This window comes from Phocoena phocoena, chromosome 13 (genome assembly GCF_963924675.1).
Source record: "Phocoena phocoena chromosome 13, mPhoPho1.1, whole genome shotgun sequence".
Classification (NCBI taxonomy): Eukaryota; Metazoa; Chordata; class Mammalia; order Artiodactyla; family Phocoenidae; genus Phocoena; species Phocoena phocoena.
In genome coordinates this window covers 37,091,948-37,117,929 of record NC_089231.1, presented here as the reverse complement: position 1 = coordinate 37,117,929, position 25,982 = coordinate 37,091,948, and positions in this window count along the sequence as shown.

Genomic DNA, 25,982 nt, shown 5'->3' with positions numbered 1-25,982 from the left:
TATATATATATATATATATATATATATACACACACACACACACACACACACACACACACACACACACACCAGCAGTTTGGGAAACTAAGAGAAGGAGACAATACAGTTAGAGCTTTTGAGAGGCTACACACTTTGTCGAGAAAATTATTTTTGTAATTTGAAGCAGCTGGATGTGGGGGGAAAAACAGTATAACACAACTGGTGAACTGTGGTCTGTAACGGAGATTATTATTATGAGATTATTATGAAGACAACACTTAGCCGATTGGTTTGAAAATCTCCCAGGAAGTCAATACATAATGTTCTCTTCCTTGGAAACTTATGAGGAATGTTCATAAGTAAAATTCCTTATTGACTTGATCAGTCAATATTTTAAAATTTCAAAAGTATGGAAAATTTGGAGGAGAAAGGGAGGTAAGACAGCAGCGTCTTAAAGAAAATAGAGCTTGTAAGCCTTAATACTTTCTATAAAACCTCCATGAAATAAGTCATTCAACCAGCCACTCAGTCCAATCTCCTAGCTACTTGTGTATTGTATTTATATATTCAGGAAATTGAGCAAAATTATTTTGTTCTCCTACTCTGTTTTTTATAGAATATGCAAGGTTTTCATAAAAGAAAAAGATAGCCTAGCTTTGTTTTCATAGTGTCAGTAGACATTTGAAACCTTGGTTTCTGAGTTACAAAATCTTACCTACTTTCATATTTGGATAATTGTTATAATGTGGTGTAAAACAATGTGATGACTAGAAATATTATTGAAGAAAGTTCTCATTTTAAAAACTGGAATTGACTGCAGTTCTTACAATACTCCAAGAATACCTGGCCTTCCCATGGTTTAGAAGATGTAAGGTAGCTGTCTCTAGATGGTTTTCCTTTTTCTTTTATTAAAAAATATAATGCAGGGGCTTCCTTGGTGATGCAGTGGCTAAGAGTCTGCCTGCCGATGCAGGGGACACGGGTTCGTGCCCTGGTCCGGGAAGATCCCACATGCCACGGAGCGGCTGGGCCTGTAAGCCATGGTTGCTGAGCCTGAACGTCCAGAGCCTGTGCTCCACAACAGTGAGAGTCCTGAGTACCACAAACAAACAAAAAAATGCAGAATTGAAAAATAATGACTTGGCTGTTTATAGGGAAACAGGCCTTACATTAATACTTTACTTATTGAGTATTGAAAGGTAAAGGTTAAAGTATTTCATCTATTTTTCATTTGCTCTTGCAATATTAGACGCTGACTAATGTGTTAAAACAAAGCAAAGGGGAAATTGAAAATAAATATAGAAAGTGACAGAGACTTTGTGGTCACAAGAGTTTGTAAGAGATGAATGTATATATGTTTGTTGATCAAGTAAAAGAAATAAGCAAAATCAAGAAGTAATGGAAATGATGGAGATTCAGGTAGATTAAATTAATTGAGACATTCACTGGATTTAGCAAAAGGTGTCAAGATAAAGAGGTGGGGAGCAACTGTATTTGTCCTCTAAGTAGGTATATTAGAAATGTGAGGGATTACGGGGGCCCACTGATAAATAGAGCAAGCATGAGGCAAGGCTGGGAAGTGACCTTAGCACTGTGCTTCTTTAACTCTGATACCCAGAGGCCATAGAAATACACCATAGGTGGGCATATCACAATTCTCAAAGTAGGTTTTCTGAAATGGAGATATTAAAAATAAATAAAGGGTAAGGAAGGAAGGATGCAAGACTAATTGCCATCGTATAAGCATTTTATCATAGGCACAAGATATGACAGACCCATTAGGCCTTTTGTAGTGACTGAGACAAAGAGGTTAAAGTGTGAAATACAGTTTAGCCACTCAGCTTATTTATGGCCTTGTACGTTCAAAGATACCACAATTTTGAGAAAGCAGCACTGTATTTTATGGGTGTCATTTTTGAAGAGTTGTTATGCAATAAAAACAAAATAAACTTAAGTGCATATTGGGAGGAAGAAATTTAAATAGTGATAGTGTGGTGTGGAGTTAATTTCAAGTGAAAGTTCCTGGCCTGAGATGACAAAAGGAGTTGAGGTAGTGACATGAGTGAACCTATTGAGAAATACGTTCACACTTGGACCTTTCCCTCTCCTGTACCAATCAAGTCTCCTTTCTCTGAAGTCAAAAATTACTATGCCTAATCAGAAAAAAATAGTATAAACATTACTAAGTGAAAAAAAATTCCTGGTGTCTGTAAGTGAACAGTGAAAGTTGGTTAGTAACTTGGAGCGTGCCAGCATTTTCTGGTCCATCCACCAGCACTACTAGGCTCAAGACTAAGAATGGAGAACACAGGGATAGGTGGGATTGCCCTTGTCCTTGGTATGAGTCTCTTTTTTGTTCACAGGTAAAAATATACTGGGCAGGCGACGTCTCCCTTTAATCCTCATTCAGAAACAAACCTAAATAAATTGGTTCTATGAGAGAAAAACAGTTTTTATCTGTAGAGAGCATACAGATAAACATGGGAGCACAGATATCTCTTGGAGATCCTGATTTCAATTTCTTTGAGTATATACTCCGAAATGAGATTCCTGGATCACACGGTAGTTCTATTTTTAATTTTTTAAGGAAGCTGTATGCTATTTTCCATAGAGGCTGCACCATTTTTCATTCTTGCCAACAATGTGCAAGTGTTCTACTTTTTCCATATCCTTGCCAGCACTTGTTGTCATTGTTTTTTGATAATAGCCATCCTGATGAGTGTGAAGTGATAACTCATTGTGATTTGGATTTGTATTTTCCTGATGGTTAGTAACACTGAACATTTTTTGTGAACCTCTTGGTCATTTGTACACTTTCTTTGGAGAAATATCCATTCAAATCCTTAGTTCATTTTTAATTTATTAGGATTTTCTTTTATTTGTTTTGTTATTGAATTATAGGAGTTCCTTATATATTTTGGAGATTAACCTCTTATCAGATATATGAATTGGAAATATTTTCTCCCATTCCATTCTTTGCCTCTTCACTCTCTGTTGATTATTTTCTTTGCTGTGTAGAAGTTTTTTGTTTGAATTAGTCCCACTTGTTTTTGTTGTTTGGGCTTTTGGTGTCATATCCATGAAATCACTACCAAAACCAATGTCATGAAGCTTTTCCATTATGTGTTCTTCTAAGAGTTTTATAATTTCAGGTCTTGTGTTTTTTTGAATTGATTTTTTTACTTATCATATAAGATAAAGATCCATTTTTTTCTTTTGCATGTGAATATCTAGTTTTCCCAATGCCATTTGTTGAAGAGACTTTCAGATGCACTCTTTGCTCATGCTCAGATGAGGAAGAAAGAAGAACTGAGTAGTATGTAACTGAGTAGTGAGGATACTCGACAGGGAGAGGATTACTCGAAGGCACTGTGTGACATGTGATGGCAAGCAGAATGTGTCAGTCTCAGTGAGCTCTATCCAAGCCGTGGCTGAAATTCAGAACCTTTCTCTCTGCAGGGGTGGCTGACCTATTTAGATTTCTATTTACATGACATATTTCCATGTCAAATTTTGCCTATTGGCTGAAAAAAGTGAGTAGAGAAGTGTAATTGTAGGGCATGTAATAGTATCTGCCCCTTGTCTGGCCTCTGGGCTGGGAGATGGCAATCTGTCTGATATGGAAATGGTGGTAGGAGTTGATAAAGCTCCTGAGGGTTTCTCAGCTTTGAGATGCACTGAGAGAGTCCTAGGCTGGGTGTAGCAGCAAAAGTGAAATGAAACAGGACCCTATGGGGCCTTCCCAGAACAAGAACCTGCCCACATGTCCTCAGCCTGCCTTTTGTCTGTAGAAAAACTTTAGTCAAAGAATAGATCTAATCAGAGAAGTGAGAAAATGTAGAAACAAAGGAAAACAGTCAAATAAGGCCAAATAATAATAGTTTAGTCAGTAAACAAAGTCAAGAACTTTTAGTTCCTCTTCAAGGGCTATAGATAAATATTCTGAGCCACATCCTTTGAGCTGTTTTGTAGATACTGAAATCCCCACCAGGTGGAAGAAGTTAGCTACATGATGACCAGATTGCAGCCATGACATAAGCTACCACAATTCCAATAACTGGCCTCAAACAAATGGTAACAAACCAACCCTGGACCTGAAGATTAACTACTTAAAACAACCAACATGACACTGATCAGACCACCACATGATGAATTTCAAGATGACTGTCAGAGTTGACTGTACTGTTTCTTCATGTAGCCCCTCTACCTCTGCCTATACACCCCTGAAACTCCCCTTTAAAAGTGCCTCCCCTCAGATTGTCTGTGGGGAAGTTGGCCTTTGGACATATGTCCACCTTCTCCCCCTAGCTGCTGGCCTCTGGAATAAGCCAAACTTTCCTTTCCACAAACCTTGCCTCTTGAGTATTGGCTTTTAAGTGGTGAGCAGCTGGACCTGAGTTTCAGTAACAGCAGCAAAAACAGGCTGGCAGAATACCAACAGGAAAGTACCAAGGTCTAGTAATCAGGTCTTATCTCAGGGACCTGCCACTCCCAGAGGTTTCATTTAACATAGATATTTACATTAAACATATTCAGAATAATTATTTTCGCTGGAGCATTGATAGATCAACCAGTGACAATTTAATAAGAATATTGTCCGTCCTTGTAAGGGATATTCCCTCTAGGCAGCAAAGGTGGGACCAGAGCTCACTGTATCACTCAGTCTTGTCAGAGAAGATGTTCTGTCACTGATTAAAGAGCGGTATGTTTTCTTTAGTGACAACAACATTTCATGGGGTAACCTTGTTTCAGTCTTAATGGATTCAGGCAATGTAATGAGAGCTACCAAAGTGGACACGAAGAAACCTTTGAGAGACAGAACATGTCACTTCTCACTTACTAATGGCAGTCCCTCCTGGGCTGAGCAAACCCTTCTGGGCAGAGCTGGAATAGTCATTTAAAATGCACCTGTATTCCTCCCTTTCTTTAAATGCAGCAGAAAGGCACCAAAAAGAGATTTTGTATTGTTGTTAGGAACATCAAGTACAACACACAGGCTAGTCTTAGCTTTATCAGAGCTGTCTGATGATGTAGTATCAGAAAGACAACTAATATTCCCTGAAATGTGCAATGAATACTTTACCTTTCCAAAGTATATTTCTACTGCTATATATAAAATAGATAACAAACAAGGACCTACTGTATAACACAGGGAACTACACTCAATATTTTGTAATACCTGGAAGGGAAAAGAATCTGAAAAAAATAGATATATGTGTATGTATAACTAAATCACTTTGCTGTTTACCTGAAACTAACACAACATTGTAATTCAACTATACTTCAATGAAAAAATTAAAAACAGCAACAACAAAGTATATTCCTATCTCTGAGTTCCCTATATGTTATAATACCTTTGGGAGCAGATAATTCCAAAATACGTTGCTTGAATTTCATTGTTGTTGTTACAGATTGGGCACCCAAGACTCATGGGATTATATGATATCTGTAAGATATACGATGAATGAATGGTTGTTGAAGTAGGATTTTTCCAACACTTCATTTCTTTCTCTCTATCTCTCTGTCTCTGTCTCTCTTTCTCTCTCTCTCTCTTTATATATATATATATATATATATATATATATATATATATATATACATATACACACACTACGCAGATAGATATTTGACATTATATAGATACATAGATAATTTAATACCTGCCATGACCAAGCTGTGATGCATGCAGAACAAATAATTTTATTTCCCAGGAGGAGGGACAGTCAGGAAAAGAAAGAAACTGAGTAACTGAGAGTGCAGTTTTAGTCTATGGCTTTTGCCAATCTGAAGAAGCAACTAACTCATAAACTATATGGTAAGCACATTTAACTGTTCTAGGATTTTTCTCATGCTTCATGAAAACAGAGATCATAACTGGGAAACCAACTGTAAAATTAAAAGAACTAGATGTTGCCAATAAAGACCATCATTTCAGGAAAATAAATTTGTTTCTTGGAAGCTGTTCTTGACTGTATGCTTGAGGTGCCCACAAGAAAACAAATTCAACCAAGAAACAAATTGATCTTGCTTCACTGGTTTATACGAACAGAGTAAAATACACACCAACAAGTTACATCACTTAACAGCTCCTTGTTTCCTCTAATGAATCAATGGCAAGACCACCTTGAATTACTGTATTTTGAAATCATATGTTCAAAGCAGCCTAGAACTATAGGTCAGGCACCAGATTATGGGTTTCATTAAGAACATCTTCAGAGCTAACAGAATCAAGGTAATCACTGTTCGTGTAGTACCTTTATTCATCTTATTTGGGAATTTTCTTTCTTTAGGGTTTTTATTTTTGTTAATATATTGGTACCATTTTTGTAGAGAGCAAATAAAACCACACAATTTGATATTATTGGTGTCTGGAAATGTGTCATTTTATTCTATGAAGGTGTTTTATTGGATCTTAAAGAGTAAAAAGAAACTCATCTTTGCAAAATCAACTCTCTCAAGCCATTAATCCTTCCTGATTATGGTTTCAAAAGTTGCTTGTAAACTTTTTATTAAAATTATGGGCAGTGGGAATTTGCAAGTTGTATTCTTCATTCTCACTATTTGTAACAGCTAGCATTCACTGCATCTCTGTCACTAAAATTTGGGGTCATCATAGAAGATGATGAAATAAAGCTTAAACAATCTTCCTGTTAAGGATTTCTCTAACGTTCTTTCTTTTCTGTGATCTAGGGGAGCAAAGTAAATCTCCTTTGACCATGGCCAACCCCTAAATGGTCCTCCTGAAACAGGGATGTTATTTCCAAGTGTTGAATGAAGTGGAGGGAGAGGCATAGATTATTCCTCAACATTTTAACCCAATAAATGTATCATAGTAAATGGGAAATATGTGCACTGTGCTAACAAATAAATGCATTTTGAGTACTATTATCCTTCCAGACTCCATTATTAGGAAATCACAATGATTTGGAAAGTTTACACTTTAATGTTCTAATACAAGAGATATAATGAACAAATCAATAATACAAATTCAATCTAAGAGAATGTTTAGATATCAGGGAGTGACAATTTATAGGTTCTCCAAAACAACCATCTTATTATTCAAAAAAATAATGACTAATCTTAGATTTTCATTAGCCTCCTCAATGAAAGTTATTTGAAAAAATTAACCTTTGCTGTTTTGCTACCCCAGTCTCTTTTCCTTTAAGAAATATATTTTGAATTCATATTCATTATAAATTCAAATTTTATAAATTCAAACTGGAATGTATATGTTTGGCTTGATTACATTTTTAGAGTTATAACTGCATTTTCTACTTGTGTTAAGTAAATCCCACTAAAGATGGTTCTCTTTATGTCATATTTTTTTTTAAATAATGGAGTAACAAATCTGCTATAACCATAAAATTATAGAAATCAGAAGAGACCTTAAAGTTCCTTTGTCAAGAGATTTTGTTTGTTTTATTCACTATTTTACTGTAAAGTGACAAGTGTATCCTTTATACACTCTAGAGACCTCTTATTTGAAATAGTTTGCATATTCCATATTTATTATGAAGAATTAGCTACCTAACTTACTAATATTCAAAGATTGATATCATCATGTATAATTAATATTAATGCATTAAGAAAAATGATGGTATATAATATTTTTATTAGCTTGTACAGTCTTCTTGCAATATTTATTTCTGTTAAGCTATGTGAAATATTAAAAATGACTAATGGGTTTTTCACAGTTTTTAAAGAGTTTAAATGCAAAACTACAGATATTTTCCAAATTCATTTACAAATTTAAAAATTCAGGTTTAAAAACAAGATACCTTATTTATGTAATATATTCTATAACCAAAGATCTGAAGAGCTTTCTTAACACAACATTGTTATTAACATGGCTATGTAGATCCTCTTACTTCCCTAGGGCTTCCTGAAACTTTTCCCTGCACACCATTTCATTAGAAAAGATGAAGGGGCCTAATGAGGATGACTTCAGTTCAACCTTAATTTTAAGACCTGGGACAATGTCTTGCTTGGGAAGAAGTCCAGGGATAGGTGATTTTGAATAGGTCAGGTCTAGACTTTTGGGGTACTTATTTCTTTGCCACTGAGATACTGAATATACAATCACCAGACCAAATGAAAAAATAGAACTCTGACCCACAGCCTGCAGCAACAAGCCCAGGAAACCAACCCATAATCTACAGTAACAAGCCCAAGAAACCAGCCTGTTATCTATCTATAAGTCGGACTTGCAGGAAGTCAAACCACTCACTAACTCCTGTAACAATCCAGGAAGCTATAAAATGACCCCTATCCAATTGTCCCAGAATGACCAGGCCTTGATTAATAACTGACAGCTTCCATAATATTTGTCCTTACTTACAGCTGGGGACCAACCAGACCAACCAGATAAAGCAAATACGCACCCCTGCCTGACCAATCATCTAGAATGCCCCACTTCTAGTTAGCTCACCTGCAGCTACACCATGTCAACAGCCTCCAGTCAGGTCATCATCTGAAACTTCCTCTTTGTTCTACAAGAAAATTTCCCCACTCATCTTTTTGCATTTAAGCCTTTGCTAAACATAAGTCATGGTGCCTGACTCCCTTGCTATAGCTCTAAGTAGACTTTGCTTGTTCTCATTTGATTGATCTTTATTTATGTCCATACCTTTGATCCACAATGAAGTTAGATTCACAATATAGTTAGATTCAGATCAGAATTAGGCTCAGTAAAGGAACATAAGTGTTTCAGATATGAAAGTAATTATTTCTTTCTGGTTAAGATTAGGGAAGCCTTCATGAAAGAGTTTATATCTGAATTGGGATAAACCAGTAAGTTTGGGCTAGAGACCAAATAACACTTTTGTTGTTGTTGTAGTTATTGTTGCTGCTGCTTTTCTATTGTTGTCTAATTTGTGGCATTTAAAATCTCATTATTCTGGGATTGTAATTGATCAATATTTTAATTGATCCAATTCTAAATTGGTTCCTGATTTTAGAATTTGTCTCACATTTTGTTAAACATTTTTGCATATCTTTCTATTAGCTCTTTGTATTGTAAGTGGTTCTTGTGTTGAATGGCCTTTTTTGGGGAAATGGGAATGCTTGGGTGATAGATATCCCTGTTGAAACTCTTTTTCAAATGCTCATGAGTTCTCATAAAATGAGGACAATTTTAGGTTTTTATTTTCTTTGCCCTACTAATTTTTCCACCTGTCAAAGTTCATCAAAGACAAGAGCTCATACTACTGCAGTGGATTTGAAGAAAGCAAGTCTAAAAGAACTGACCTGAAGAGAATGATAAAACATTGAAACCTGTTATTTCAAAAATCAATATTCAGCATATAGTCGCATATGCATATGGCTTTAAGTAATGTTTCTGGTGGTGAACAGCAGGAATTTCCCTTCAATTAAATAAAGTAAAATCACAGTCTTGGGGGCTTCTGGTGTCAGCACAAAGATATAAAGAGCTGTGAATAACACCATTCCCACCTTTACAATAAAGGAAAAAACTGGAAGAAAAACAAATTAGTGACTTTATGAAAACTATCAGAGAATTGATGTTGTGGGGCAAACAACTAATAAAATGTAGAGAGAAACAGGCACCTGGGGGAAGCAGGAACACCTGAGCATTCATTTACCTGGGTCAGATTGCATCTAGCAAGATACAAGCCTATAAATCAATTTAAATAGATATTTTGAAAAAATAGCTGAACGTAGTGTGTGAGCTATTGTGAGATTGTGGAGTTTCTGAAAGGCCTCAGACATAGGGGGTTTCACATATTCTTGCAGGGTTTTCCTCAAAGAACCCCAACCAGGTACCTAAAGGAAAGTTTTAAGAGAATCCTAAGATGTGGCTGAAGAAGATGAGGTATATATATACACAATGGCATACTACTCAGCCATAAAAAATAATGAAATTTTGCCATTTGCAGCAACATAATGGACTTGGAGAGTATTATGCTAAGTGAAATAAGTCAGACAGAGAAAGACAAATAATACTATATGATATAACTTATATGTGGAATCTAAAAAATACAACAAACTAGTGAATGTAACAAAAAAGATGTAGACATTAATACAGAGAACAAACTAGTGGTTACCAGTAGGGAGAGGGAAGAGGGGAAAGGCAAGATAAGGGTAAGTGATAAAGAGGTACAAACTGTTAGGTATAAAATAAGCTACAAGGCTCTACTGTACAACACAAGGAATATAGCCAATATTTACAATGCCTATAAATGGAGTAAAACCTTTAAAAATTGTGAATCACTATGTTATACACCTGTAAGTCATATAATATTGCACAGCAACTATAATTCAGTTAAAAAAAAGGGGAGAGAGAATCCTGAGAAAGCTTCCTCAAAATGCCAGTAGTGAAAAGGAAGAACGACTACTATCAAACTCTGCCAAGACCCATCTCACCTTTCTTTCCTCTGGAATAAAATCATCTGGAAAGAGACTGGTATCCAAAGTAGTCAGAAAGAATGTGTGGAACCTTACAGAAGTTGGGGAAGGGGAATGGAGGTCAGCATGAAAGTCTTTACACTCTATTTCCTTTTTCTTCCCTAAGGAACAAAAGCCCTAATCTGCATGGGGGTGGGGAGTATCAAAATGTGTAACCTGAAAACACTAGTGGGGCCCAATAGAAATGATGGAGAGGAATGAAAGCAAACTCTCAGCAAAATAGTAATACAGGGAAACTTTTTCATTTTGATAAAGAGTAAATGTTATCTTTTAAAATAACTTACAAAATTATGAAACAATGTCACTTAAGCTAGCAGGAAGAAAGAAAGAAAAAAAAAGGAAACTATTCATAACCACAGTATTCTAGTTGATAAATTTGTATTCCTCAGAGGTAGAAGTTACCAATTCTAAAACCACTATACATGTATACTGGAATGGAGCAATTAAATAAATGGATGACAGATGGTAGGATCTAGGTTTCTTACTGATAGAATGGAAAGTTACAGATAAACAAGGGAAGAGTGCTAGAACGACCCATCTGGTAATGGATTGGAGTTATAGACATCAGTATGAACTAATGTTTCACTTACTAGTGATACAGATGTATATATATATATATATATATATATATATATATATATATATATATATATATATACACATATATTTCCTTGCTGTATTAGGGAAGAGGGCTTAGGAGCAAAGACATTCAAGTAGCAATGTGTACACTTAGCATCCAGATCATAGTTTCCAAAATCATTCCTTAATACAAGGAACCAGGATTACTTGAAAATAAGTCTGATTCTAGGACTTGGGTAGGAAATATGCAAGATATACTTGGAGCATCTTGTAATACCAGAAAATGAGGAAGTTTTCAAAAAATGGGGTGGTGAGAATATATCAAAAGGGTGCTTGAAAAACTCTCAATATTCAAAGCTGAAAAAATCTATTTCTACAAAAAGCCACACTTAACACAAAGAAATAGCTAATCTAGAAGTAAAAGGATGAAGAAAGATATGCCACAGAAACACTAATCAAAAGATAGTGGGACGAGTATGGTTTCCAGTTCCACATATAAGGAGCTTGGAAGTCATCACTTCTTCTTTATATATATATATATATATATATATATATGAATAATTCATTTATTCTTTGAGATTTTGTAATTTTTCTTAGAAATTCTCTTCAGTAATTCAACTTGGCAACCTTAGCTTTATAATGAAGAAAAAATTTCTGTGAAAAGGAAAATTATCAACATAACTAGCTTCCATTTTTCTCCAACCTTAGACTGATTTAATGCTTCTTCTTAATGACAAGTAAGAAGGTGAACAGACTGAAAAGTCAACAACTTTTCTTGACTCTTTAAGAGAGGGAAGGACACAGAGCAAACCCTTGCCTTCAAAATGGAGAGATAGACAGCTGAATACAAGAATCACTGTTTACCAGGGCAGAAACTTAGGAGCCAAAACCACCAGAGGAGCTAGTGCCAGGTTAGGAAAACCTTAACTATAATTGAAGAATTTCTGGAGGCTCAGTGTGGATGAGTCTGAAAGTTAAAAATCCCAGGGGACCCAGTCATAGGAAACACCCACAATATTGTGAAATTTATCTTCAAGAGGTTGACCAGGTTCTTACAGTGAACACTGGAGAAAAATCCCCTCATGCTTCCAGCAGGGGAAAAAGAACCATTTCAATATATACCAGAGCATTTCTTTCTTCTTAACAAGGCTTACCATCAGGGGAAAACTAGTTAAACAGAACCTGACCTGCTGGGGTATTATCATATCCTAACTGTTCTTGGGGAAAGGAAATATCCAATGCCAATCAACAATAGCCTCCCACATGGCAAAATGGAAATACCCAATCTCAGCCCACTCTAACCATCTTGTACCACTTAATAAAGAGAAAACTGAGAAACACTTGTGAAATTCACAGCCTGGAGGCATAGGGTCACTAAAAGACTAAGACCTAATCATAGGACTGTAGAATGCTTCTCTCCCTCTTACACATCACCAATACATTACTAAAAGCCTATTTACAGCAATTCTTTTATCTGATACGTTATGTTTGACTAGCAAGAAAAAATTATGAGGTACACCAAAATGTCAAAAAACACAATTTGAAAAGACAAAGCAAGAATCAGAACCAGACATGGCAGATATGTTGGAATGATCAGACTGGGAATTTAGCACAACTATGATTAATATGTTCAGGGCACTAATGGATAAAGTAGACAGCATGCAAGAACATATGGGCAGAGTAAACAGAGATGGAAATCCAAGGAAAAAACAAAACGAAATGTTAAAATGATCAAAAACACTATAACAAAAATAAAGAATGACTTGATGGACTTATTAATAGACTGGACACAGCTGAGGAAAGAATCTCTGGGCTAGAGGATATATCAACAGAATCCTCGAAAGCTAAAAAGCAAGGAGAACAAAGCCTGAAAAGAACAGATAGAATATCCAACAACTGTGGGACAACAGCAAAAGATGTAACATATATGTAATGGAAATATCAAAAAGAGAAGAAAGAGAGAAAGGAAAAAAGAAATCTTCAGAACAATAATGACTGAAAATTTTCCCAAATTAAAGTCAGACACCAAACCACCCATACAGTAAGCTCACAGAACACCAAGCAGGATAAATGCCAAAACAAATAAATAAACAAAAACTATACCTAAGAATATCATTTTCAAAATACAAAGACAAAAGGAATCGAAGATAAAGAAAAAAAAATCCTGAAAGAAGTGAGGGGAAAGATGTTTATCTTATCTATTGAGGAACAAAGAATTACATTCAATGTCTTAGAGAACACATACGTGAGAAGAAAGTGGAGTGAAATATTTAATGTTGAGAGAAAAACCCCATCAGTGTAGATTTCTGTATGATGTAAAATTATCCTTCAAAAGTGAAAGAGAGATAGACTCTAGAGGAAGCAATAATCAAGGGAATTTGTTGCCAGTAGACCTGCATTGCAAGAAATATTCAAAGAAGTATATTAGAGAGAATAAAAGTAATATAGCTCAGAAATTCAGATCTATACAAAGTAAGGAAAGACATCAAAGAAAGAAATGAAGGTAAAATTAAAACTTTTATTTTTCTTATTCTGAAAACAAAACAAAAATATAGTGGGAGTATTTATTATGACAAATTAGACTTCAGGACAAGAAAGAATATCACAGATAGAGAAAGATTTATATAATGGGATACATTCCTCAAGAAGGCATAATAATCCTAAATGTTCATGAAACAAGCAACAGAGTTCCAAAGCACATGTGGCAAAAACAGATAGACCTGAAATGAGAAAGAGACAAATTCACAATTATAGATAGAGATTTCAACATTTCTTTCTCCAAAATTAATAGAACAAATAGGTAGAAAAATCAGAAAGTATATATATGTAACCTAAAAATTATCAACAAGTTTGACCTAGTTGTACGTATAGAACACTCAAACAACAAAAGAATACACATTTTTCTTAAGTGACCATGGAGTATCCATCAAGATTGAACTAACAAAATTTTAAAAACAGAAATAATGCAACATATATTCTCAGATCATAACATAATTAAATTAGAAATCAGTAACAGATATATCTATAAAATCTCCACATATTTGTAAATTAAACAACATAGTACTAAATAACCATAGCACAAAGAGGAAATATCAAAGGGAAATCTGTAAATTTTTTTTGAATTAAATGTAAACTAAAATACAGATCATCAAAATTAACTTAGCAGCAAACTTACGGCCTTAAGTGCATAAGCTAGAAAAGAAGAAAGGTCTAAAATCAGTAAGCTAATCTAAGCTACCACATTAAGAAACTAAAGAAGGAATAGCAAATTAAGCCTAAAGCAAACAAAATGAACAGAATACTATGATAGGGTAGAAATAACTGAAATTGTGAACAGAAAAACAAGAGAAAATCGATAAAGAAAAAGAGCCATTCATTTGAAAATAATAAAATTGATTAATCTTTAGCTAGTATAAGTAAGAAAAAAAATAGAGAAACATTTTGCTAATATCAGAGATGAAAGCAGAAACATCACGTCTGATCTTACAGGCATTAAAGGATAGTAAGAGAATATTATGAATAATTCTATGTTCATAAATTCAACAACTTAGATAATATGGACCACTTCATTGAAAGCCCCAACTATCCAAACTCACTCAAAGAGAAAAATATCACTTGAATGCCTTCTACCTATTAAAGAAATTGAGTTTGTAGTTAAAATCATTTTTATATGTATATATATATATATATATATATATATATATATGTATATATGTATATATACCTTAGAACAAAATGATTTCACTGATGAAATGGAATGGAGGAGAGCTTTTCCAAGGACCCAACTGAAGAAGGTAAGGAAGGAGCCCTGAGCAATGTTAAACTTACATTGTAGGCAAAATGTGGAAGACCTTGCTCCTGGCCTAATTATACTTTCAATTACCCCAGGGATACATATTTCTCAAGTGCTGAGTGTAGGGAGGTTTGGAATCTCAAACCTATCCTCTGCAATAGCATTTCTCAAGAATCCTCTAAAGAGAAAGTGACATTGCCAGGATAATTTTGAAGAACATTTTATTTAGCTACGATTCTGCTGTCATTTTCTATATGTCTGGTATTTCACTCCCCTTTTGATTAATACAGACATTCTCATAAATAAAAGATCTTGGTCTCTTGAAACTGTCTGTCTTGCTTTCTTATTTCTCCCATGAAGTCATAATCCCCCATTTGTGACATCACTGTCTTCACTGCAATCAACAATGATGTTTCAAGCTGGGGATTAAATGCTCCAGAAGAGGAAGGCTTTACAAGAGTAGAGGGACTCTCAAGGAATAAAGATCCAATTAGCACGTAAATGCCTTTTTTAATTAAAAAAGGGGTGGTGGAGAAAAGTAAGGGATGAGTAGACAGTCCCAGTGATTGGAGTGGTTTTCTTTGAAATAAAGTATTTGTTTTTTCTCTTAACTCTAGTCCCAATGTCCCTGCCATCACCCCCTTAAATGAATAAATATTCAATATTAAGAAAACACTAAAGATGAAGCAAGGCTGTGAGCTGTAAATATGGGTATTGGTCCTCCAACATAGTTTCTGGGCCTGTTAACTTGACCATGATTGAAGCAACATTAGAGAATGGGCTGGTACAAGAATCAGTTGGGGTTCCAGATATACATGATTTGGCCTGTCCTACCACTACAGTATCACTGTGCAGCAACCCTCATCTCATCTCTAGCTTCCACTAGACTTTGTTAGGCATCCTTCAGTTTCTTAAAATCTCTAAGCTTTTTTTCACTTCAGAGCTTCACTGTATGCTGTGCTTCATCCAGGAATACTCTTCCTCCACCCTCTTTTCAAACCTTGTCCTGTTAATCATTCAAGTCCAAACATTAATGATACTTCCCCTGAGAGGCCTGCACTGAACACTTGTAACTTCTATCTACATTAGAACCTTGATATTTTCATGAATGGAAGCAACACGTCTGCTCTAGTCAGTACTACAAATCAGCACTTAGGACAAAACCTGGCAGACACATATACATGTATCACATTCATAAAGTAACCAAGGGTATATGGCCATCTTTGGGGGATTCTGTAGAAAAGTCCCTGCTTTGAATGAAGATTAAATGGCTTCCAAATTCACATTAAGCTATACATCTTTATAATTCCTGAAGTAATTCTCCTGGTTGTTCTCATCAAATGTCCTCTGTTCCCTGAAATTCCACAGTAAAAATGAGTATTGATACAGAGCCCAATCAATGGAGAGGGTCTCATTCTGGGGATTCATCATTTACAAATATTTATAGGAAACATATATGTATAAGAAGGTTGACCAAATAATTTATCGTCTAATGAGAACTATCAATATTTTATGTGTGAAACGGAGTTCTAGGTATAATTATGCTAGGACCATGGGCATAAACCAGAGCTGTCTTATGCTAATTGGGACATATGGTCACCTTATGTATCAGATATAGTAAACTTAGAGAAGATACATATAGAAGAGAAAATATTTCTTACCTTTAAATATCATGTAGTATATGGAAAGGTGGTATATATAAACTCATAGTTATAAACTGATAGATTCATTTTCTCAAGAGGGTTATGGATAAAATGCTATAGGTATTCAGAGTAAACACAGTGTCTATAAAGAGATCCATGACTGTTTCCAAAGAGTACAAAAATATGTTAATCATGTACTAATAGGCTAGTTCATCAAATAACCGCCCATAACATAATACAAACACATTAGACTATTTTACATCAATGCCTTAAACTGACTTAACTTATGGCTACAAGATCTACTTGCAGTATAACGAAAGAGAAGAAAGTTCTGTACTGTGTATATGTTCATATATTAAAGGCTTGTCTTTCAAACAAGACACCCTATAGGAAAAGACTTGCTTCTTCTCTTGTCACCCTTATGTACTATCAACAATTTGTCAGCTCCCCGGCTCAGTCACATTGTGTTGATGAATTAGTTGTTTAACTGGGCTAGGCAAAAATGAGTGCTTTGTCATGCTCTTGTGGTATAGAATTAAGCCAGAAAGATAATATATCCTTCCTCCTTGTTTTTTTTTTTTTTTTTTTGTAAAATCTGATATAATGGAACTTATAATCCTAAGCATAGTGTTGACGATACAAAAACATTGATCCATTACAGGAAGCACCTATGCTGCTAAGCACAAAGTTGGCCCATATTGGGTCAGAAAATGGTCTGTTAAATTCTACTCAAAGATATTATTTTTTCAGAATTTTAAACTTAAAAGAAACTAAGTCAAATTGAACTCCAGAAGGTTGCAGATGAAGAAACTTCAGCTCAGAAAGAAGAAATAATTTTTGTCACATACTCAGAAGTAGAGTATAACAAAACTCTAATACTGAGTCCCAGTTGAGAGTACTTTTTATATTGCCTTTTAGACTGCCATTAGTGGGTGCCCCCAAAGCAGCAAGATACATGACTTGTGGCTGCTGATTTAACATCTATTGTTACTATTGTCTGATGAAGAAGGACACATGAAAAGGAAAGCCTGTATCCTCCCCTGACCCCTCCCTGCCATATTTATGCATGTAGAAGTCTTTAAAATTTATGGGGATCAAATACTTTTAAAATAATCTAGAAATGTCACTGTTCTTCATGTTTCATTACTTTCAAAACAAAGGTATAAGAAACTGGAACCCTAAGGTAATGCAGTGAAATCTCAATTGCTCTAGAAATATGCATCCTATTGTATTTTCAATTTAGCTCTAAGAAATTCAGGCAATCACAAGTATCCAGGGAATTAAGAAATAGAATTCTCGTTAAAGAAGGATGAAGAAGAACTTAATTATTTCTTTACTTTCTAGCATATCCCTATTAGAAGTGTTGTTTCACCTCCCCAAAGCATCATCATTATCATATGCTCATCAACAACAAATAATAATATAATAATTACCAAGATTAATATAGATCTCACTATACATCAAATGCTGGTCTAAGTTGATATGTATGTATAAAATTTAATCTTCACAAAAGCCTTATGAAATATGTGTTACTATTATTCCCCTTTTACATATAAGGAAATTATGTGAATACACAGTTCTAGCTGCTGAGAACAAAAAGAAGTAGTTGTGAGGCAGACTGGCCTAGATTGCTTGTATTATTCATTGATTTTGTAAATGGATGGCTGAAGTGATGGAGCTGTTAGGTGCTATGCAGGCCCAAAGGAGAAGATACTATGTTTGCAAGGGTGGTCAGGGAAGGCTACATGGATGAAGATGCCCTTAGTTTGATCATGAAACTAGGTAGATGTTATTGAGATGTATATGTGAGTTCCCAACTTGTGGCCAATCATGGGGAAATATATTAGAAGTGTTGTGATATTGGTGTTTGGAGTAGGGATGAGTGGACTAGATTTATAGGAATGGAAGATTTATATGAAACAAAAATTATGATGGTAATAATGTGTAAAATATACGTCAGTCATTAGCACAGCTGGGTGCTCATTAAAAATATTCCACCAACCAACTATGTGACCCGGTAATTTTCTCATCTGTAAAATGAAATACATTAACTAAATGACCCTAAAATTCTTCAATTGTTAACTAATTCTATGACTTTATGTTATTAAAAAATATATATTTTAATTTTCACTTTGCTGATGAAAAAAGTGAGCACCTATAGAAATTAAGTGACTTTTCAAGTGCAACACAAATGAGTAAGCAATGAGTATATCTAGAATTCAGGTTTTCTGATATCTAGCTCTCAAATGGAGAATATGGAAGAAGAGATGGTTTGGGGGACATTATTTACTATATTCATTATTCTAAAAGGTAGTTGACTAAAAATGTAAATAGATTTAATAAAAATTTTGTTAAATTTAATAAATAATTTCATATAAAACCTCTCATTTAAAAGTGATTTTGTTTTTTGTTTGTTTGTTTTTAGTAAGTGTACCATATCAACAGCTATTTTTATAGTGTTTGCCCCTCCCCCAGTTTTTTTTTTCTTTCTTTCTTTAAGACATAATTTGGGCCTGGCTAGACCACTGGGATAACCAAAGCTCAGAATTTGTTATTTATCTTAAATGGCATCTCTCTCTCTTACTGTTTTTTCCATACTATGTGAAAGAAGAACCCTATTCCTCAAAGGTGATGTGGCTTGGGAGGTGTTTGAAAAAAGAAAATGAAAGACAGGAAAGGGAAAAAAAAAAAAAAAAAAACCAACCCGGATCCTACAATTGTTCACAGTGCGGTTCACCCATCAGAGCTGAAAATAACCCATATTTTATTTCCCTTATTTTTAGAAAACTGCTATGGACACAGGGGTGGCCGAGTGGCCAGCTGTGCCCTGAAATGCCTGAAGCCATCGCAATCAGTGCTCCACTGTCTGAGGCTCCCAAAATGAAACACTTTGAACACTCATTCAAAGGTGTGAAAGTATGAAATTGGCACAATGGTCAGCTACCGCAGCACCTCCCATATTTTTGCACTGCCTTCTGCTTCCCTTGTCTGCCCTTTTTGCTCTCTGTCCCTTGTTTCTGACAGTTCTTCAAATGTCTGCTTAAAGAGCTATGGCAGCCTGGGAGAGAGAACTGGAACTTCGTATACAGTCTTTATCTTGAAGTGAAGAAGGCTGAGGGAAAAAACAACTGCATTCAAAATCCCTGAAAAGATTGTCTTAGACAACAGATGAGATAGATCTGAGAAAGATGGTACATACATGTAGGTACATTAGTGCACAAATCACTTATTGGTTCAATGTATCTCCACCTTGACCTACCCTCTTAGATGTTCTCTATATATTCCAGTCCTATCACTCACACCCATCCTCTCAACTTGATTCAATTAGGACATTCTGCTTAGGGCTTTGTGATGGTCTCACCTGACCTTGTTTGTGTAGTAGAATCTAGCACAGTCCCTGCCATGTTGACTCCCCAGTATTTTTACCTGAATATATTGTTTCATAAAATTAAGTCCCAGCAAGTTTATATTTCACTCTGCATCTATTTTTGAAAAAGTTGCTCCAAATGAGCCTGTACATCAGAGACTCTTCTGAGACTATCATAGGAAATTCACTCTCATCTTGCTTTTACCCATTCTTCCAAGAATATACTCTGTCTTCTTTTCTAACGGTGTTCATTCAGGAATTTACTCAACACCATTCCTCCAGGACACGTCCCTCTGTTGCTAGTTCATACTCTCTAGTGTCTTTTCATGAGTAGAGATATGGTATTTTGCATCATCCTATTTTTTTTTTTAATCTCACAGAATTTCCTTTTTCCTCATAATCCACCCTCACACCTCTTCCATTTCTTGCAGTAACCAGGACTATTTAGGTTTTCTGCCTCAGGGAGGGGAGGTCAATGGAGAAAAACGGAGGACAAAAAGGTCAATTCTCAGCTTCTAAGTTTTAAAAAAAGATTTTTTAAACGCAACGTGGAAAAAAGAGGTTTTTGAATCTCAAAACTCAATCTACACCATAAACAATAGATGTAGGAAGAAATGTTTTGACTTTTACATCTGTTCTGGACTTGATAAATATTAAATGGGCTGGAAGAAAAATGAACATCAGAGGGGAAATAAGAACTAGATGTTGGTAACTGTCCCCAAGAAGAGGCAACATTTCTATTAGACTAAAGCTACTAATTGTAACGCCAAATAAATGGAACATCGATGCACATTATTTATAATACAAATGGATCCTTCCACTGTCAGAGATTCATGACCTACCTCTTGTGCTCTCTCCTTTTTCAACCTTATATCTCTTCTAAGATGCATGCGACAGCAAGCCTTGAATGATAGTTGTTTATGCATTTATTCTCTGTGCCTGATCATAAGTCAGTTGAGACAAAAGACTGTCTTATTCATCTTTGTACAATCCATGATCATTTACCATAATAGGCTCTAAGTCCATCACACCCAAATGAAATAAAATTGAATTCCTGTTCAATAGGCTGACCATTCAAAAGGTTCACCATTCAATAGGTTCAGACATGGGAATATCCTTCCTGTATGTCAACCTTGTTTTTCATATATATGTGTAGTTATGTATGTATGTATGTGTGTGTGTGTGTGTGTGTGTATATATATATATATATATATATATATATATATATATATATACATACATATGTGTGTGTGTCTGTGTTTATAGGTGGAAGGGATAGGGCAAGGAGAAAAAAATAAATTTGTTTAATAATGTACCATTTAGGAAGCTTGAGGGTTCAAGGAGCAGAAAATATGCTTTAAATTAAAATTTAAAATAAAGTAAATTAAGTTTCTCAATAACCGTAAGTACTCAGCTCCTGTTAATTCAGTGACTCCATGTTGACATATGAACCATGTTGCTTCTGTCTTTTACATGTTTGTGTTTTTATATGTTTCTTTCTCTATATGTTGTCCTTGTCTTTGTTCTATGTACTTCATTATCACATGTGATCACCTCACACCCTGGTGTCATGTACAGGAATATAGCATGCAAAAGAAGAGGGACTATTTCTTCCTCATATCCCTTTGTAGGAGTAAAAGAACATTTCAAAGAAGCTCTCTGGTAAGACCTCCCCTTACTTCTTTATTGGCCAGAAGCAAATGCTATACTAGTCTCTGATAAAGTCACTGGGATCACCACAAATTGCTTAAATTATCAGGATTTATCTGAGTCACACTGAGGAGGGTTGAACTCTCCAGGAAAGTGGGATTTTGCCTTCAAGGAAGAAAGTGTAATGACAACAGTGTCTAATAAAAGTAACCACAACAATAGTAATGCTAATAGTAAATAACATTATTTGAGTTGCTACTCTATTCCAGACACTGTGCTGAAGAGTTAAGTATACTACTGCATTTAAAAAACATAGCAACCTTATACCAGATAAGTATATTGAAACTCAAAGAACTGAATAGATATGCCCAAGGTTACACAGATAATAAATGACAAGGAGGAGAGTAGATATTTAAAGCCATGGCTGTCCATCTCCTAAGCTATTACTATTTCCGGTGTTCCACAGGGAAGACTGTGGAAAAGCATATACTTTTGAAGCCTCAATAGAGATTTACTTCACAAAATCATTCAGCTGTTTGCTGGAGCCACCGAAGCCACTTTTCAAAACATGTAATAGGCTTATCTAAACATAGTACTTGCTGATTGTAAATTTTCTTGTAATAGGAATATAAAGGCTGCTTTCAAGTCTCTCTCCCAGCCTACCAATTAATGTTCTGTTTTAGGGTCTCTCGAAATCTGGATGTCTTTGTCAATTAAACTGAGTTAGAGAGGCTAGAAAACTGGACATAGTGGATGATTCAGTCAATCTAATGCATGAATTTGTGAAATTTGACCATGACTCATTTCTTCTCCTTAAAGACAAATATTACCATTAAGGGACAGCAATGCTGTATTCAGATAGTTCTTTGCAAATTACCGAAGGCAGCTTCCACTAAATTACCCATCACTGGAACTTCAAATCAGAGCTCAGATTTCATTTGAAGAGGAAACAATCATTGTATGTAGGTGTTATCTTTTTAATGGCCAAACTCATATGGCTTCATAAAGTGTGTGAGAGTTTCAAGCTGATGTTTCCTCCATACCCCTCCCTGCAGATCCAGATGCCTCGTTTTCTACTGTTCCATGCTTTCTATTTAATAGCTGAGAACAGACTTTCACTCAACATTGCCTTCCTGAAGTCTTCTCCCTCAAAGCACCCTAGCAATTCCAGAATTTTGTGTAAAAACGCAAGGCAATTCTTGGCTCTAGACTGACACGCGGTTGTATGACTGTTTAAGGTGTGGATGCTAGTGCATATCTCAACCCCAAGAGCATGGAGGGGAGGGGCCAAAAGGCAATTCCCTTACAGTTATTACCAACTATATCCTGGAAAATGACCTGGCCCACAATAGGTACTCTGCAGAAATATTTTCTCATTTGTATTAATCTAATTCCTACTTAATTCAACAGTCCTCATTCTTTTCTTGGAAAACATTCTGAGGTAGACAATGCATCAGTTTGGGAAGGGAGGGTGTGATGGGTGGGTTGGACACATTCAATACTACTAGATGACCAATGGCCTAGAAGTGGAAATGATTAAACACTTACCAATCACTTCTGTAGAACAAAATTGTGCCCACTCGTCTGATTTCCTGACTCCTTTTTACCTTTTCTTGTCTTACTTAATTTTAGCCCAATGACAGATGTGGCTCCTATTAAAAAGAGAAACTAATAAAGATTCTTAAAATACAAGGAAAACTACCAAAATATCCACATAATTTAATGAACTAAAATATTAAAAGATGCAAGTGATGAATATATCCATCAGCTACTGGATGCATTGATGAGATAAAAAAATTCAACATATTCACTTGCCTACATTTACTCTTTTTTGTGGTTCTGTGGCCTCAAGCTGCTTACTGCAAATTAGATTTTGCCTTAGTATGCTAATGTTGAATAAGGGAATTGGGCTGTAAATAATTAAGTTGTGAGAAGTACAAAACTAAAGCAATCTACTAATGCAATATGAACATCCCTTGATTATATTTGCAGAATGAATTTACCTGCTTTAAATGGTAAATTAGAATTGAAAAGTAAATTGAAATTTAGAAGAAAATATAATAATAAACCACCAACGACCTTTTTTTTTTCCTTTTGCTGTTTCAGATGCCAGAGGGTACACTCTGTCATACTACTCACAAAATGAAACATTATAATTGCTGGGCCACAAGAGGTGTGTCTTGATTGACTTTTACCACCATTACCCATTCTCACTCCTCTTTGTACCCTCACCAGAGGCGAAATGCAGCAATTCCATTGCAGTTAATGGGCATTGTTTTGTTTGTAATTGTTCTTGTATAATTGTGTACTAATGCTTCATTTCATGAAATTTTAAATTGTGGAAAAGGTATTGTGTAATATTTAGATATTCATTCCTTCAGTTTTTCATTTGGTGGCCTTCTTGGCAAAGCCAGAAAGAGTCTCTGGATCAATATCTGGATCAATATCTCTTCCTTTTGCAATCCTTTGATGGAAATTCACATGGATATGCAATGTCTCATTCATTGTGTCAATGAGGAGTTTTATGAGAAATGTTCCACGTCCCAGGAAAAGGATTTGGAAAAAATAAAGAGCACAACCTTTTATCAAAATAAGATCCCTAGACATAAAATGAAGCAGAAGGTCAATCCAAGCATGAAGACCACAGAAGGCATCTGACTTAGGATCAGGAATTCCATTCTCAAATCCAGGACACTGTAGCATAAGGTTTAACTGGGCCTGAGGAATAATATGGGTGTTCATAGGTTAGGTCTTTGTCTACTAATTTTCAGGTTTACCTTACAGTGATAATGGCTCTTCCGTCTTGAAGACTATCCAACAGGGCCCCCTGAGGCTCCTGACTCTTACCCTCCATGGGTTGAGACTGCAGGTGGGAAGATTGATAGGGTTAGCTATGAGGTGGGCAATGGAGCTGGGGAAAGCAGGGGCATTGAAGAAAAGAGAGCTAAAAACAAACAGAAAATCACACAATGCATGGGTATCAGAGACCAGCTCTTGGGAAGACAAGTTGGTCCTCCTCTAGTGGGCATATGAATATATATACACTGAACATCCCTTACTGTGAGAAGGTTAAGGGAGGGGACAGCATAGTGAAAAACAACCAAATAAATAAAAGTCGGGCTTCCCTGGTGGCACAGTGGTTGAGAGTCCGCCTGCTGATGCAGGGGACGTGGGTTTGTGCCCCGGTCCCGGAAGATCCCACATGTCGCGGAGCGGCTGGGCCCGTGAGCCATGGCCGCTGAGCCTGCGCGTGCGGAGCCTGTGCTCCGCAACGGGAGAGGCCACAACAGTGAGAAGCCTGCGTACCGCAAAAAAAAAAATAAATAAATAAATAAATAAATAAAATCAACAAAATAAAGAGTCATAAATATTTTCTGAGTTTCTTATAGTCTCCACACTATTGTTTCCTTGAAAAATTGAATTATGATTCTTGAAAATCACAATCTTATTGTATTTCTCCATGGCCTTGCCTCAATGGATGATGAATCATTAAGTAACACATCACAAAAAAATGCTCCTTTGCCGTCACAGCCCATTTTCATCCTGCTCACTGCAATTAAGCCCTTATTTTTCTTCCCAATTGATCTCATTAGCACAGATTCAGAAAATAACAACACAAAGTTTCACATTTGCATATAAAGACTTAAAAATGTACCTTTCCTGATGTGGAAATAGGAATTTGTGAGTGGGAAGAATATGATTCATGAAATCAGAAGGCCTGGATTTCAGGGCCATCCCTGCCGCTCTGGTTTGGTTTGGTTTCTTTAACTTGAACAACTGGATTGCCTTGTCCACTTCTGCAAAATGGAGTTAATATTAACCAGGTCACAGTGTTGCAAGAGTAAAATAAAATACATGAACATTCTCCTAGTATCTGAACCACACAGTTGCACACACAGTGCTTACATATACCATTCATGTGATGTTTTGAAGATTCCTCTAGTGGCAAATACTCAGAGTGTCTCCTGCATCTCTTTGGTGTGCTCACTATCAGTTCTCAGTCAGTACTAAGTTTTATGATTTCAGACTCAGCTAGTTCCATGATCCAAAAGGACATCACATAGCCCTGTACTACTAAGAAGGCAGCCTCCCAGAAGTCACCTTAATCTCTCTTCTACCCCTGGAAGCTCAAACTCAACAACTCCAAGTTACTCTCACTGAATCTCCACCTCTAACATAATATGCCTCTGCTGAAAAAACTTCCATTACTTCCTACTTTCTATAGCTTAAGGTTCAGACAGAGATCTCAGTCCTTCCATGAAATTATCTCAAATACCCCACACACATATTATTTTATTCAACTCTGACTTCATATTTGTACAACTCCTGTGATGCTATCACACTTCCTTCTTTACTCTAGCTGTGTCTTCCTATGTAGTTTTCTTGGGGAGCTAGAAGGGAAGAAGAGCGTTTGTGTCTTTCTCTCATGCATCTCGACAGCACCTACTCTATTGCTCTGCCAAAAAAAAGTCCTTTCCCATTTTTATTGATGTTAATATTAATGATAATTTCATGGAAATCTGAAACTACACCTAGTTCTGTGCACCTG